The sequence below is a fragment of the Pongo abelii genome, chromosome 23 (assembly GCF_028885655.2).
Source record: "Pongo abelii isolate AG06213 chromosome 23, NHGRI_mPonAbe1-v2.0_pri, whole genome shotgun sequence".
Classification (NCBI taxonomy): domain Eukaryota; kingdom Metazoa; phylum Chordata; class Mammalia; order Primates; family Hominidae; genus Pongo; species Pongo abelii.
In genome coordinates this window covers 47,939,940-47,954,138 of record NC_085929.1, presented here as the reverse complement: position 1 = coordinate 47,954,138, position 14,199 = coordinate 47,939,940, and the positions used below count along the sequence as shown (strand labels likewise).

Sequence of the window (14,199 nt, the reverse complement as noted above, 5' to 3'; positions counted from 1 at the left end):
TGTCCTTCTTTTGAGTTGGATTCTTGTTTCCTGGAGTCAATGGATTTTTCTTAGATTACTCTCGTTTTGAGAGAACACATCCTCAAGTATCTGCCATCCTCCCACCTCAGCCTCCTAAAGTGCTGGGATTAGAGGTGTAAGACACCATGCCCAGCCCAGTATTATTTAAGGAAGGATGATGATGATGCCTTGGGCATATTTTTAATTTTTTTTTTTTTTTTTTTTGAGACGGAGTCTCACTCTGTTGCCCATGCTGGAATACGGTGGCGCAATCTTGGCTCACTGCAACCTCTGCTTCCTGGGTTCAGGTGATTCTCCCGCCTCAGCCTCCTGAGTAGCTGGGATTACAGGCATGCACCACCACACCCAGCCACTTTTTGTATTTTTAGTAAAGACAGGGTTTTGCCATGTTGGCTAGGCTGGTCTCGAACTCTTGACCTCAAGTGATCCGCCTGCCTTGGCCTCCCAAAGTGCTGGGATTACAGGCATGAGCCACTGCACTGCACCCAGCCATATTTTTTAAAAATAACTTTACAGAGTTCTGTTTTTATTTCCTGATTCCAAAAGTAAAACACACTCAATGCTCAGTTCAACCTCAGGCCACAGAGACATTCCTGAGGTCACCCGTAAGGCCATCCAACACAGTTTTCCCAAAACTGGGAAATGGGAAAATTTTTTCCCATACTTGGAGCCTACGTCTCAGGCCTTGTAAAATCCTCACTGGTAAATCCCAGGCCCTCATCTAGAAGAAATACTTTCACTGCGCCCTCGCCCTCCACTTTCTCCCACTTTCTGGGGAACAAAGGGGCTGAGGGCAGGACTGAGGTGGCCTCGAGGCAGAAAATCTCCCCTCATCAACTCCCATAAGCCCCCTTGTTCAACATGACTAGGTCAGGAAGCTCACTCTCTTCCCGAAAGCCTATTCCACTACTGGTCAGTTCTAAGATTTTAAACTAATGCTTCTTAAATCAAATGAAAATGTGCCCCCATTACAGCATTTCAGCTTTGGAGATCCGGGCTCAAATCCCAGCTCTGCCCCTTACAAGCTGTATAACCTTCTGTGGTTTTATTTAATCCCTCTAAACATCAATTTTTCCCATCTGTAAATGGGGATAACGCTTCACAGGCTGCAGTGAGGATGAAAGGAGAGAACCTAGACCAGTGCCTGGCACATGACAGGCCTAACTTCCTAGTCCTATCCTTTGGAACCAGATCAAATGAGGCTAGTCAGTCTTCTGCAATCAGACCTTCAAATCACTGAAAACCACAATTATGTCTTCTCCATCCTAAGCATCTCTATAGCACTCACTTCCTCAGCCACAAAACAACTTCCTAATTTTACACCTAAGTGGGAGTCTCCCATTAGGGTGACCAGTAGCCAGATGCCCACAGATCTGTTTTGGAGTAAATATCACCTCCCACACATCTCTGTACCAGTGACTCTTGTGAACCTTGCTATGCATAGCTCAGCTTCCCTAACTGCCTGAAGCTGCAGAGGCTCAGAGACAGGAAGGGGCCTGCCTAAGGTCAAACAGCTGGGAACTTGCAGAGGCCGAGACTTTCTCCCTGTGCTACCGACAGTGTCTCCCAACCTCTGCTTCAGGCGCAGCAGCCAGATGGGCTGAGTCCTCCACGGGGGTCGTTGGTCCCAACTGCTGACCCTAAGTGCCTTTGGTGGAGTCTAGCTGGATGAGCCACAAGTCTCCAGGGCTTCCAGGGAGTAAGGGAGACTCTGCTGATCCCGCATCTACCAACACAGAACAGTGGGCAAACGCTGAGGGAAGGGGCATCCCCACAGCAGACCCCCACAGGGGAGCCAGGCACCACACGGCTAGGCAAGACAAAGGAAGAAAGGACGCTGCTGGCGAGATGACAGCAGCTCTCTTACCCTAACAATTGTGCCAAGTGGGACTACTACAGGTCATTCTGTCCCTTGTTTACATGAGAAGACAGAGACTTGGACCAGATGGGAAAGTAAAGTCCACTAAAATATAAGCTCCATGGGGACAAAAAATAGTCTATTCTGGTCACAATATATTCAGAACCTAGGACAATGTCCAACACATAGAAGAAGTTCGAGAAAGACTTCCTGATGAAACAGATGAAGGCAGAGCCGTGACACGACCACCAGCCTTCTGGATTGTGCTTTCAAACTCAAGTTAAGTGCCTCTGGCAGAAGCCATGGTGAGCAACAGCACGGGTTCAGAGCCATGGCAGATGGGAAAAGGGCCCACCCCATGGCACATCACATGTACACCCACTCAGAACTCCCTGCAACCCCACTTGGCCAAAGTCAGACATGCTGCCCTCCTCTTCCCAAAGGACGGAGGTCGGAGGTCTACCCTTGGGACCACTTGTTCAGATAACACTACAATCCAAACGGACTGACCTATCCTCGGGCAGGCTTCTGCCCACCTTGTCAAGCATGGTGCACACAGCACTGCTTGTTGGGGAGCCATGTACCAGTGAGCCCCAGCACACAGAGCAAGCTACAGAGCTGAGGGTGCTGAGCCACCCAAACAGGCCAGGGTCCGGGAGAGGCCAGGTCTCTTGAGACAGTTGCTTTAACAAGTGACAGAGAAGTCACCAAGCACTTGTCAGAGTGCCACCATGGAAACACTCCAAGACAAGTGCCGAGTCACAGAAACGGCATCCACTCTAGGGCTGGAGGGATCTGGCTTGGAATCTCAGCTTCCCAACTGTGGGACCTCAGATAAGATTCTTTACCTCTCTGAGCCTTAATTTCCTCTTCTGTAACATAGGGGTAAAAGAGCAGAGATTTTGGCCGAGGGTAATGGCTCATGCCTGTAATCCCAGCACTTTAGGAAGCCAAGACAGGTGGATCACCACCACTCCTGAGCCCAGAGTTCAAGACCAGCTTAGGCAACAAAGCAAGACCCTATCTCTACAAAAAAATACAAAAATTAGCCTGTGTCTATAGTCTGAGCTACTCAGGAGGCTGAGGCGGAAGAATTGCTTGAGCCCAGGAGTTTGAGGCTGCTGTGAGCCAAGATCGAGCCACTGTACTGCAGCCTGGGTGACAGAGCAAGACTCCATCTCGGAAGAACAACAACAACAACAACAAAAATGGCAAAGATTTTGTGAGGATTAGAAAGACTTGTAAATACAGAGGAAAAAAGTCTAGAATGATAAACACAAAATTCCCCTGGGGACTGGGACGGGAAGAAGAGAGCTTTTATGAATATACTGCATTCTGTTACAAAAAAAATATACGAAAGGCATAGAGCTTGGTAGCTGGGCTTCTGGCAGGCATTCAATAAACGTAAGCTGTTATTACTCAGTTCTCCTGGGAGAATGAGATGCTGCTACTAAAACGTGGCCTGCCTGTGTACTGGGGAGCGGATTACAGACAGATGTTTTTCCACTATGCCCCCTACTTCTCCCTCCCCAGCCACCAAAGACCAGAGCCCCAGAGCAGGTCCCAAGCACCAGGACAGCACATCTTGGAATTGAAATGGAACTGAAAAGGCCTCATCTATCCACTCCTTCTGCATTTGAATGCCTAACACACTCACCCAACCTAGTCAAGCTGTCTCCAGCACTGGGGAACTCATACATCATACGGCAGCCCATTTCACAGAAGGATGACTTCAGGCTCCCATCTCTTAGCAACTAACTGCCTAGCCTTTCCTGGCAGAGAAGTCTCAGGTGCACTCTAAATGGGCAACACAGGAATGCACATCAGTCCACACCCTCCTAAGGAGAAGCATCTTCCCACACCTCCACTGCAGGGCTTCTAACAATTTTCTCCCCCTCCTGGTAGGCAACGCCTGGCTCCTCTCCTAAGAAACCAAAGCTAAACAATTCCCTCCTGCCAGCAGGCAGTCAGCTAGCTTGGTTGCTATGCAACTGGCTGGAACAAAAGTGATGCAGCCCTTTTCAGAGGCTTGGAAAGGGAGCAAGGAGCCATGTCTCTCCAAGTCAAAGTCTCTAAATGGGTACCAAAGGCAGCAAGGGGTTCCTTTAAGGAATAGGCAGATGACAGATTCGCTCATCTGACTAATTCTCTTTTGCTGCCTACATCAGTCGTACACTGTGAACTGCATACAAATCCCAACCCCTGCTCTGGCCCCACAGGCAGCAGCTCTGCACCTACACACTTGAGACAGGCATCCTCTGCAAGCTCAACAGGCAGCCTGTGAGGCTGAGCCGAAGCTCAGTCAAGGAATAAAGCTGCCTCTGTGCAACCCACCCCTTTAGCCTCTCCCCCGCCAGCCTCACTGGTATTTAGGGCAGGAGACAATCACAGACTCAAAGACATAACCCAAACGGGCACAGAGCCGACTGAACTGTGTCCTCTATATCCAGCCCACTCCACAGAGATCAGTTTCTACTCCCTCTGGGGAAACGGTTTGGCTGACTGGTAAAAAGCCTGGGTTCTGCAGTCAAATCTGCATTCACGTGCTAGCTGTGACCTCAGATGAGCTATTTAACCTCTCTGGGACTCAGTTTCATCATTGTGAAACAGGCTACTCATATGTACTTCTTAGGGTTGTTGTGAAGGACAAATGAGGCAATATTTGTAAAACAAGACCTAGTTCTGTGACTGGCGCAGAAGGCCTGATTGCTCAACAGATGGTGGGTAATGCGTTTCTCCGCTCCTCCAGGCCTGGATGGGCATCTGTCATTGTCAGTGGGCGGACCAAACACACCACCACTACATCCATGTTCCAGGACGGGTGGCTGAGGCTGTACTTAGCCCCACCCAGCAAATCCCCCCACCTACTCCTTGCTTCAGTACCATGTATTATAGCTATTTAGATGACTTCTCCCTCACCACCCTAAAAGCTCTTCCACAGACAGGGCCCTTGTCTTAGAGCTCTGTGAACACACTCATGACACAGTGAGTGCTTATAAATACCACAACCACAGATGCCCTGCAGAAGGTCAAGGAGCCCGACTACAAGGAACTAAAGAAGTGTGGCATACAAGAAAATTAACCAGGTGTGGTGGCGCATGCCTCTGGTCCCAGCTACTTGGGAGGTTGAGGCAGGAGAACTGCTTGAGCCCCAGAGGCAAAGGTTGCAGTGAGCAGAGATCGTGCCACTGCACTCCAGCTTGGGCTACAGAGTAAGACTCCTTCTCAAAAAAAAAAAAAAAAAAAAAGAAGAAATGTGGCAGGGACAGGGCGGGGGTTTTAAAGGAACTCTAGATACCTCTTTGGTAAGTCCCACAAATGCCCACAGAATTAAAGCTCCCAATCAGAAACCGTCTCAATTTCTCCAGGGGGGAAGCAGAAATACTCACCAGGCCTCAATTCACCAAGGGCCTAGACTTGAATATTTCATGATAAAAATAAATACTGCAAATATAACTCGAAAACTCACTTCCCCAATGTTGTCCTTAGGGAATTAAAAAGCTAAACCAAAAGATTCATTTCCACCTCTTCCCCCAACTCTTTTAAAACAGTATTGAAAGGGTTTTCTTGGCCAGGCACAGTGGCTCACTCCTGTAATCTCAATATTTTGGGAAGCTGGGGCGGGTGGACCACTTGAGGTCACGAGCTGGAGACCAGCTTTGCCAACAGGGTGAGACCCTGTCTCTACTAAAACAAAAAATACAAAAATTAGCTGGGCATGGTGGTGCGTGCCTATGATCCCAGCTACTTGGGAGGCTGGGGCAAGAGAACTGCTTGAACCCAGGAGGTGGAGGCTGCAGTGAGATCATGCCACTGCATCCAGACTGAGCAACAGAGCGAGACTCTGTCTTGAAAAAAAAAAAAAAAGGTTTCCTTGAACAACTACCACTTACCTGCTATCTGGGGAGATGATGGGAGGAACAAGCAATTTTCACAACTGGTTTGTTTTTTTTTTTTTTGAGACAGAGTCTTGCTCTGTTGCCCAGGCTGAAGTGCAGTAGTGCAATCTCGGCTCACTGCATCCTCTGCTTCCTGAGTTCAAGCGATTCTTCTGCCTCAGCCTCCCAAGTAGCTGGGACTACAGGCGCACGCCACCATGCCTGGCTCATTTTTGTATTTTTAGTAGAGACAGGGTTTCACTACATTGGCCACACTGTTCTCAAACTCCTGACCTCGTGATCCACCCGTCTCGGCCTCCCAAAGTCCTGGGATTACAGGCGTGAGCCACTGTGCCCAGCCACAACTGGTCTTTTTTAAACATATGAGCTAAGGATAAAGGCTGGGGTGATGGATGCCATGGGCCGTCTGCAGGGGCTGGAGACAGAAATGAATATTCACCAAGTGCCTCTACCCTGCACTGGATTTGCCCCAAGTACTTTATCCACACAATCCCATGACTACCCTGTGAGGCAGAAGACATTGCGCCCATTTAATGGATGAGGAAACTGAAGCTCTGGAATGCTAACTATTTTGCCCAGGGTCACGCAGCAAGGAGGAATTCCAGGCCTGGCTCCAAAGTTGGTGCCCTTTCCTCTGGCCCAGGTTCTGCAGAATAAAAAAGAGGTCGGGCGCAGTGGCTCATGCCTGTAATCCCAGCACTTTGGGAGGCTGAGGCAGGTGGATCACAAGGTCAGGAGATTGAGACCATCCTGGCTAACACCATGAAACCCCATCTCTACTAAAAAAAAATACAAAAAATTAGCTGGGCGTGGTGACAGGTGCCTGTAGTCCCAGCTACGCGGGAGGCTGAGGCAGGAGAATGGCGTGAACCCGGGAGGCGGAGCTTGAACTGAGCGGAGATGCGCCACTGCACTCCAGCCTGGGTGACAGAGCCAGACTACGTCTCAAAAAAAAAAAAAAATAAGGAAACCATTCTCCCTACCTTTAATTTACTTGGGAGGCTGAGGCAGGAGAATCGCTTGAACCTGATTCTCCTGGCTCAGTCTCCCAAGTAAATGGGATTACAGGCACATGCCACCATGCCCAGTTAATTTTTTGTATTTTAGTAGAGACAGGGTTTCACCATGTTGGTCAGGCTGGTCTTGAATTCCTGACCCCAAGTGATCCACCCACCTCGGCCTCCCAAAGTCCTGGGATTACAGGCGTGAGCTACTATGCCTGGCCCGTTCTCCCTACCTTTCAAGACTTCCAAAATGAAGATATTCTACAAGGGGAAAATCTGTCCCTACTCTCAATCTTAGAAATGGCCTATTCCTAAAATAATATCAGAAACTATTCGCAGTGTGTGTGGTTTTTTTTGTTTGTTTTTTGTTTTTGAGACACAGTCTCGCTCTGTTGCCCAAGCTGGAGTACAGTGGCGCAATCTCAGCTCACTGCAAGCTCTGCCTCCCAGGTTCAAGCAATTCTCATACCTCAGCCTCCCGAGTAGCTGGGTCTACAGGCGACCACCAACACACCCAGCTAATTTTTTTCTATTTTTAGTAGAGATGGGGTTTCACCATGTTGGTCAGGCTGCTCTCAAACTCCTGACCTCAGGTGATCCGCCCGCCTTGGCACCCCAAAATGCTGGGATTACAGGTGTGAGCCACTGCGTCTGGCCTTTTTTTTTTTTTTTTTTTTAAAGACAGAGTTTCATTCTTGTTGCCCAGGCTGGAGTGCAATGGCACAATCTTAACTCAGTACAACCTCCGCCTCCCAGGTTCAAACGATTCTCCTGTCTTAGCCTACAAAGTACTGAGATTACAGGCATGCACCACCACATCTGACTAATTCTGTATTTTAAGTACAGATGGGGTTTCACCATGTTGGTCAGGCTGGTCTTGAACTCCTGACCTCAGGTGATCCACCTGCCTTGGGCTCCCAAAGTGCTGGGATTACAGGCATGAGGCACCACACCCAGCTCACAATGCTTTATAGCACATCAAACAGAGTCAAAACAACTTTTCAAATATTAGGCCTTCAGAACCCTTCTTAACTGAAGGGTAGTTATTAATTACACTGTTTTGCAGATGTGTAACTAACTGCAGGACCACAGAGAGTTGAGACTTTGCCTGAAGCTACACAGTAAGCCAGTGGCACAAGTCTTCCCAAGGCTCCTGATGGTCCATCTGCTGCCTTTTTTTTTTTTTTTTGAGACAGAGTTTCACTCCTGTTGCCAGGCTGGAGTGCAGTGGTGCGATCTTGGCTCACTGCAACCTCTGCCTCCTGGGTTCAAGTGATTCTCCTGCCTCAGCCTCCCGAGTAGCTGGGATCACAGGCATGCGCCACCACGCCTGGCTAATTTTTTTTTTGTATTTTTAGTAAAGATGGGGTTTCACCATATTGGCCAGGCTGGTCTTGAACTCCTGACCTCGTGATCCACCCGCCTCAGCCTCCCAAAGTTCTGGGATTACAGGCGTGAGCCACCACGTCCAGCCCATTTGCTGCTTTTTAAAGACTACAAGAAGTCTCTCTGCAATACCTCCCCTCCTTCATGCTGAGAGGCCCAGAGCCCACCACTGCCTCCCAAACCAGGTGCTGGGAAAACGAGGCACGTCAAAGAAAGCTGGAGCCAAGGAAGACTCAACACTCACTTCCCACTGGCCGGGCACAGTGGCTCACGCCTATAATCCCAGCACTTTGGGAGCTCAGGAGTTCAAGACCAGCTTGGGTGACAAGGCAAGATCCCAATCTCCACAAAAAATAAAAAATTAGTTGGGCGTGGTGCCACATGCCTCTAGTCCCAGCTACTAGGGAGGCTGGGGTGGGAGGACTGCTTGAGCCCAGGAGGTCAAGACTGCAGTGAGCTATAATTACACCACTGCACTCCAGCCCGGGTGACAGAATGAGGCCCTATCTCAAAAAAAAAAAAAAAAAAAAAAAAGGAAAAAACAGTTGTTGTTTTTTTTTATAAAAAAGGTAAGCATTTACAAGATGGCCCTCTTGGACACACACCAGGTTTCACAATAAGACCAGATAGGACAGAGTCCACATGAGACAGGATGCTCATAATCGACTCAAGTGAGGGCCCCTGGGTAAGACACTTGACGTCATCTGGCTTTCTCACCTGTGAAATAAAGTACTTGAGAACTGATGAAAGAATCAAAAATTTATCAATGAGATTCTGCCCTTAGCTAATTTTTATAAATACTGTGCAGGCCGGGTGCAGTGGCTCATGCCTGTAATCCCAGCACTTTGGGAGGCTGAGGCAGGCAGATCACGAGGTCAGGAGATCGAGACCATCCTGGCTAACAGTGAAACCCCGTCTCTACTAAAAACACACAAAAAATTAGCCAGACGTGGTGGCGGGCGCCTGTAGTCCCAGCAACTCGGGAGGCTGAGGCAGGAGAATGGCATGAACCTGGGAAGCAGAGCTTGCAGTGAGCCGAGATCGCGCCACTGCACCCCAGCCTGGGTGACAGAGTGAGACTCTGTCTCAAAAAAAAAAAAAAAAAAAATTACTGTGCAAACACACGACCACTGAATTCAAGCTCACCCATCCCTCAGTTACTAAGACCCCAAACCCAGGAGTCACCCTTATTCTCTATCCCTCCCATGCGCCAACCCATCTGCCTCCAAATATATCCCAATTTTGAGTACATCTCATTATCTCCATCCCCCAGATCCCTAGTCCCAGACTCCTCGGCCATTCCTGGGATGACTCCAACAATCCACCACTGGTCTCCCTGCCTCCTCCTTTTGATCCTCTATGGTCCATCATGCACGCAGCAGCCCAGATGATCAGATCACGTCACTCCCTGGCTTAAAATCTCCCAGTTTTCACTACATTTGGATTTCCTTACCGAAGCCTGCCTGACCCTGGCCCCAGCCTCTTGTTCAGACCTTTCGCTCCTCAGGACACTGTAGCAACACTGGCCTTAGCTCTTATCTTCAACACACTCAGCTCACACCTAGGTGGGTTCTCTGCACATGCTCCTTCTATTTGAAGTCTCCTCCAAAAATGGTAAACAGCTGCATTCGTATCACTTAAGTCTCAGTTCAGATGTCACCTCTTCTACGAGGTCTTCCCCAAACACCCCAGTTAAAAATGCCACGTTCCCACCCCTATTCTCTCTACCTTATCTTCCCCACAACACTCAGTAATACAATATTCCTATTTTTCTACTTAATTTCCCCAGGACAACAATTTAAGCCCCACTATTCTTGTTCACTACTGCACCCCCAGTGTCTAGAACAATGCTAGGCAGTGCTAGACATTAAGCTTTTTCTTTTTTTTCTCTTGAGACAGTTTCACTCTTGTTGCCCAGGCTGGAGTGTAATGGCGCCATCTCGGTTCACTGCAACCTCCACCTCCTGGGTTCAAGTGATTCTCCTGCCTCAGCCTCCCGAGTGGCTGGGATTACAGGCATGTGCCACCACACCTGGCTTATTTTGTGTTTTTATTAGCGATTGGGTTTCACCATGTTGGCCAGGCTGGTCCTGAATTTCTGATCTCAGGTGATGCATCTGCCTCGGCCTCCCAATGTGCTGGGATTACAGGCGTGAGCCACCGAGCCCAGCCAAAGCTTTCAAAGAACACTGTGAAGCAGTTGGTTTGAAAGGTAATGATGTGCTCCCTTAATCCTCAGGATGGTGTGTCTGTTCCCTCTGTCCACATCTAAGATGGAAGCTTATTTACCAATTCATTCATTCGCTCAATTCTTATAACAACTGATATCTGCGAAGGTTATCACAGTGACCATACAACCAGAATCATCTGTTTCACAATTCAAACCAAGATTTTATTTTAACATGGCACAGAGTTTCTGCCAAATATTTTTGTAGTTAACTGCCATCACAAATTTATATGCAAGAGGTTACATGACTTCCCCTAAGGTCACATGAAACCTCAGCACCCCAGTTATCTCAAGGCAAAACCAAACACCTAATAAACATACTTGCAACTGCTCAGCCCCTCTTGTGTACTACTCAGTCATATGCACAAAAAGAAATGCTAAAAACCAGAGAATAAATGTGGTTTTTCAAAAATCTCACCTCCTTGGCTGGTTGCAGTGGCTCACACTTGTAATCTCAGCACTTTGAGAAGCCAAGCCAGGATTGCTTGAGCCCAGGAATTTGAGACTAGCCTGGGCAACATAGTGAGACCCCCATTTCTTTAAAAAAACAAAACAAAACAAAACAAAACCCACGTTCTATTTTCTTGTTTCTGATCTTACTACCTGGTAGCAGGTACTGTCAAACAAGAGTACACATTCAACTTGGCACTGTTCTGAGGTTATGGTGCCCTGATCCACAGGCTGAGCTCAATGCCAAAGGGAAGCAGCATAGTACCAGTTGCTAAGCCCTCAGGCTTCGGAATCAGACATGTCCAGGTTCAAACTGTACCTACTAACAACTACTGATAAGGCCCCACGCAATTTTTTTTTTTTTTTTTTTTTTTGAGACGGAGTCTCGCTCTGTCACCCAGGCTGGAGTGCAGTGGCGCGATCTCGGCTTACTGCAACTTCCACCTCCTGGGTTCAAGGGATTCTTCTGCCTCAGCCTCCCGAGTAGCTAGGACTACAGGGGCGAGCCACCATGCTCGGCTAATTTTTGTGTTTTTAGTAGAGATGGGGTTTCACCATATTGGCCAGGCTGGTCTTGAACTCCTGACCTTGTGATCCACCTGCCTTGGCCTCCCAAAGTGCTGGGATTACAGGCGTGAGCCACTGCGCCCTGCCACAAATTTATTTAGCAATTATATAGCCCTCACTAAGTACCAGGCAGGGTTCTAAATACTTTGCATCTATTATATGATTGAAACAGATATACTAATATTATTGTATCTAAAGGCAAGGAAACAGGTGCAGAGAGGTTGAGTAACCCACCCAAAAGCACAGCTACATGAGTATTAGAGTTATTACAGTATTCAAATTTAGGCTGTCTGATGCCAGAGTCCATGCTGTCAACCATAACACTATGTTTGCTCTCTAATCCTGTTTCTTCATCCATAAATCAGGCTAATAGACCCGCCTCATCTCACAGAGTCATGTGAAATTAGTCATACACAGTAAGATAAATGTTAGGTACTCTTAGTGCTGGGAGTAACACCCATCATTCTATTATCTACCTTCACCTTTGGTCCAGCCAAGGAAAGAAAAATACTGTATTTGGCTGAGAAAGATCTCCAAGGCCCTCTGCAGTCAGGTACATTAGAATACAGTGGAAGCTCCACGAGAACAGGGACTGTCTTTGCTTACCACGGTATCCAGAACAAGCAGTGGACGCTCAGTAAATATATGGTGAATGAAGTAGGAATGAATTGACTACAGGCATAGGGTTTCGCGTACATGACTATTAAGGTAATAACCATCACTTCTCAAATGTATCTAAGCACAAAAGAGGTAAATATACAAGATTCTCAGAGAAACCGTGTTAGTTGGTTATTTGAGACAGTCTGGTTATTGGGAGGCAGTGTGCAAAGTGCGTAATATTGTTCATTCGTCTTAGCTAAAGGAACAAACAAGGAGACCAGGATTTTAATCCTGACTCTGCTACTGGAAGTCACCCAGGCTCTCAAGGTCTTAGATTTTTCCACCTGTAAAAGAGGTTAGTCTACGTGATGGTTGTAAACTCATTCTACTTGCTCATCACTTTCTAACATCCAGTTGCTGAATATACATTTGTTCAATGAAGATCATCTCCAATTGACAGACAATGGATTCAGGAAGTAACTTACTCAAGGTCACAGGATCAGGAAAGAGAGCCCAGATCTCCTTCTACACCAGTCTAATACTCATACTTTCCAAGATCCTTTTCAGTTCAAAATGGTGTGATATTATTCTTCTCTTCCAAGTTCAAGAACTCTATAATCATTTATCTTATCAAATAATCTTGCCTGACTCCCTTAAATCATGAGACAGGAAGAAACAACTATTTCCACATCATTAACCTAGAGAATCAAAAGATGTGAAGAGGCCAGGTGTGGTGGCTCACACCTGTAATCCCAGGACTTTGGGAGGCCAAGGCAGGCCGATTACTTGAGGTCAGGAGTTTGTGACCAGTCTGGTCAACAGGGTGAAACCCCGTCTCTACTAAAAATACAAAAATTAGCCAAGCATGGTGGTGCACACCTGTAATCCCAGCTACTCGGGAAGCTGAGGCAGGAGAGTCACTTGAACCCGGGAGGCAGTGTTGCAGTCGGCCAAGATTGCACCATTGCACTCCAGCCTGGGTGACAGAGCAAGACTGTCTCAAAAAAAAAAAAAAAAAAAAAAAAGACGTGAAGAGATAATTAGGTGCAAATCCTTTCCCTTAAGCCCAGAACTGAAATCAGAAATATTTTCTTTCAGATAAATGATGATTTTACTTTAAACCATATGGTTTAAATTTAAGCAATGTGATGAAAAATAACTTCAAGTACCACAATGCTTCCTGAGAGTACAACGCATAACTTGTAAAATTCTATTATCAAAGTTGCGCCACTTGATCCAAAAGGAATTCACAAAGTTAATTGTGAAAGGTTGACAGAGAATGTCTACAGATGCTTGCTTGATTTTTATTAACAAAGTACACATTTGACATTGAACCTCTGAGTATAACACCTTCCCAGGGCTGTCAAGTTAGAAGTGAAAAAATCATCTGGCAGTCAGTCAGCTTTCTAGATAGCTCCTAACAGGGGAGTCAAGGTCAAACTGGAGTCTCCTCATCCTCCCATATTTGACAAGCAACTTATTCTGAGGCTCAAAATATTCGTACTGCATTCTGACAAACAGAAATAATTGCACCTTGGTTCATAAAGTTCTGTGAGGGCAGGGTGACATAAACAAGAACTGAGTGGTGGTAGGGCCCATGCTTCTGCCACAGCACTTCGGTGACACTCTTGAGAATCAGAACTTTCACCTACTTTCTACCAGCTTTATCACCTATCAAATGAGAAAAACCATCTCATTCCTATGATTACATGAATCAAATAATATTATGAAGAATTAAAACAGGCCTCAAATCTTGTGCAAAGGTGAGAGACTATTATTATTATTACTATTTACTACGTAGGGGCCCAGAAGACCGCCCCCCCGACATTCCATGTTCCGCAGGGTCCTCAAAAGGTGGTACAGGGTCCTAGTTTCTTCTCCAGACTCCCGGCCTGGCAACCGTAGATGCTGTCATGTCTCTGTTGCTAAGAGATGGGAAGTGAGGCCTCAGGAACTGGGCCTAGAAGGCTCAACAACGACCGCGCCCCCTAGTCACCTTGTCCTCACCTTGAGGAATGGAAACACACCCCACGGGAGCAGGGAATGCTGTCCTCAAAAAGAAGAAAGAGGTGCCTCCGCTCTTCACCCGGCCGCCGCTGCTTGGGCCCACGCTTCTTGCGAGGCGGGGACAGGGCCAGGAAAGCTGACTGTGCCGGGGACGCCTTGACCTAGGGCACCAGAGAAGCG

At 47.4% G+C, this 14,199-nt stretch overlaps 1 protein-coding gene across 1 annotated transcript in view; it reads right to left on the bottom strand.

Annotated features, from left to right (window-relative positions):
- Positions 1-14,199, bottom strand: part of ACO2 (aconitase 2) — a 61,096-nt gene that overhangs the window by 46,615 nt on the left and 282 nt on the right. The window lies entirely within an intron of this gene.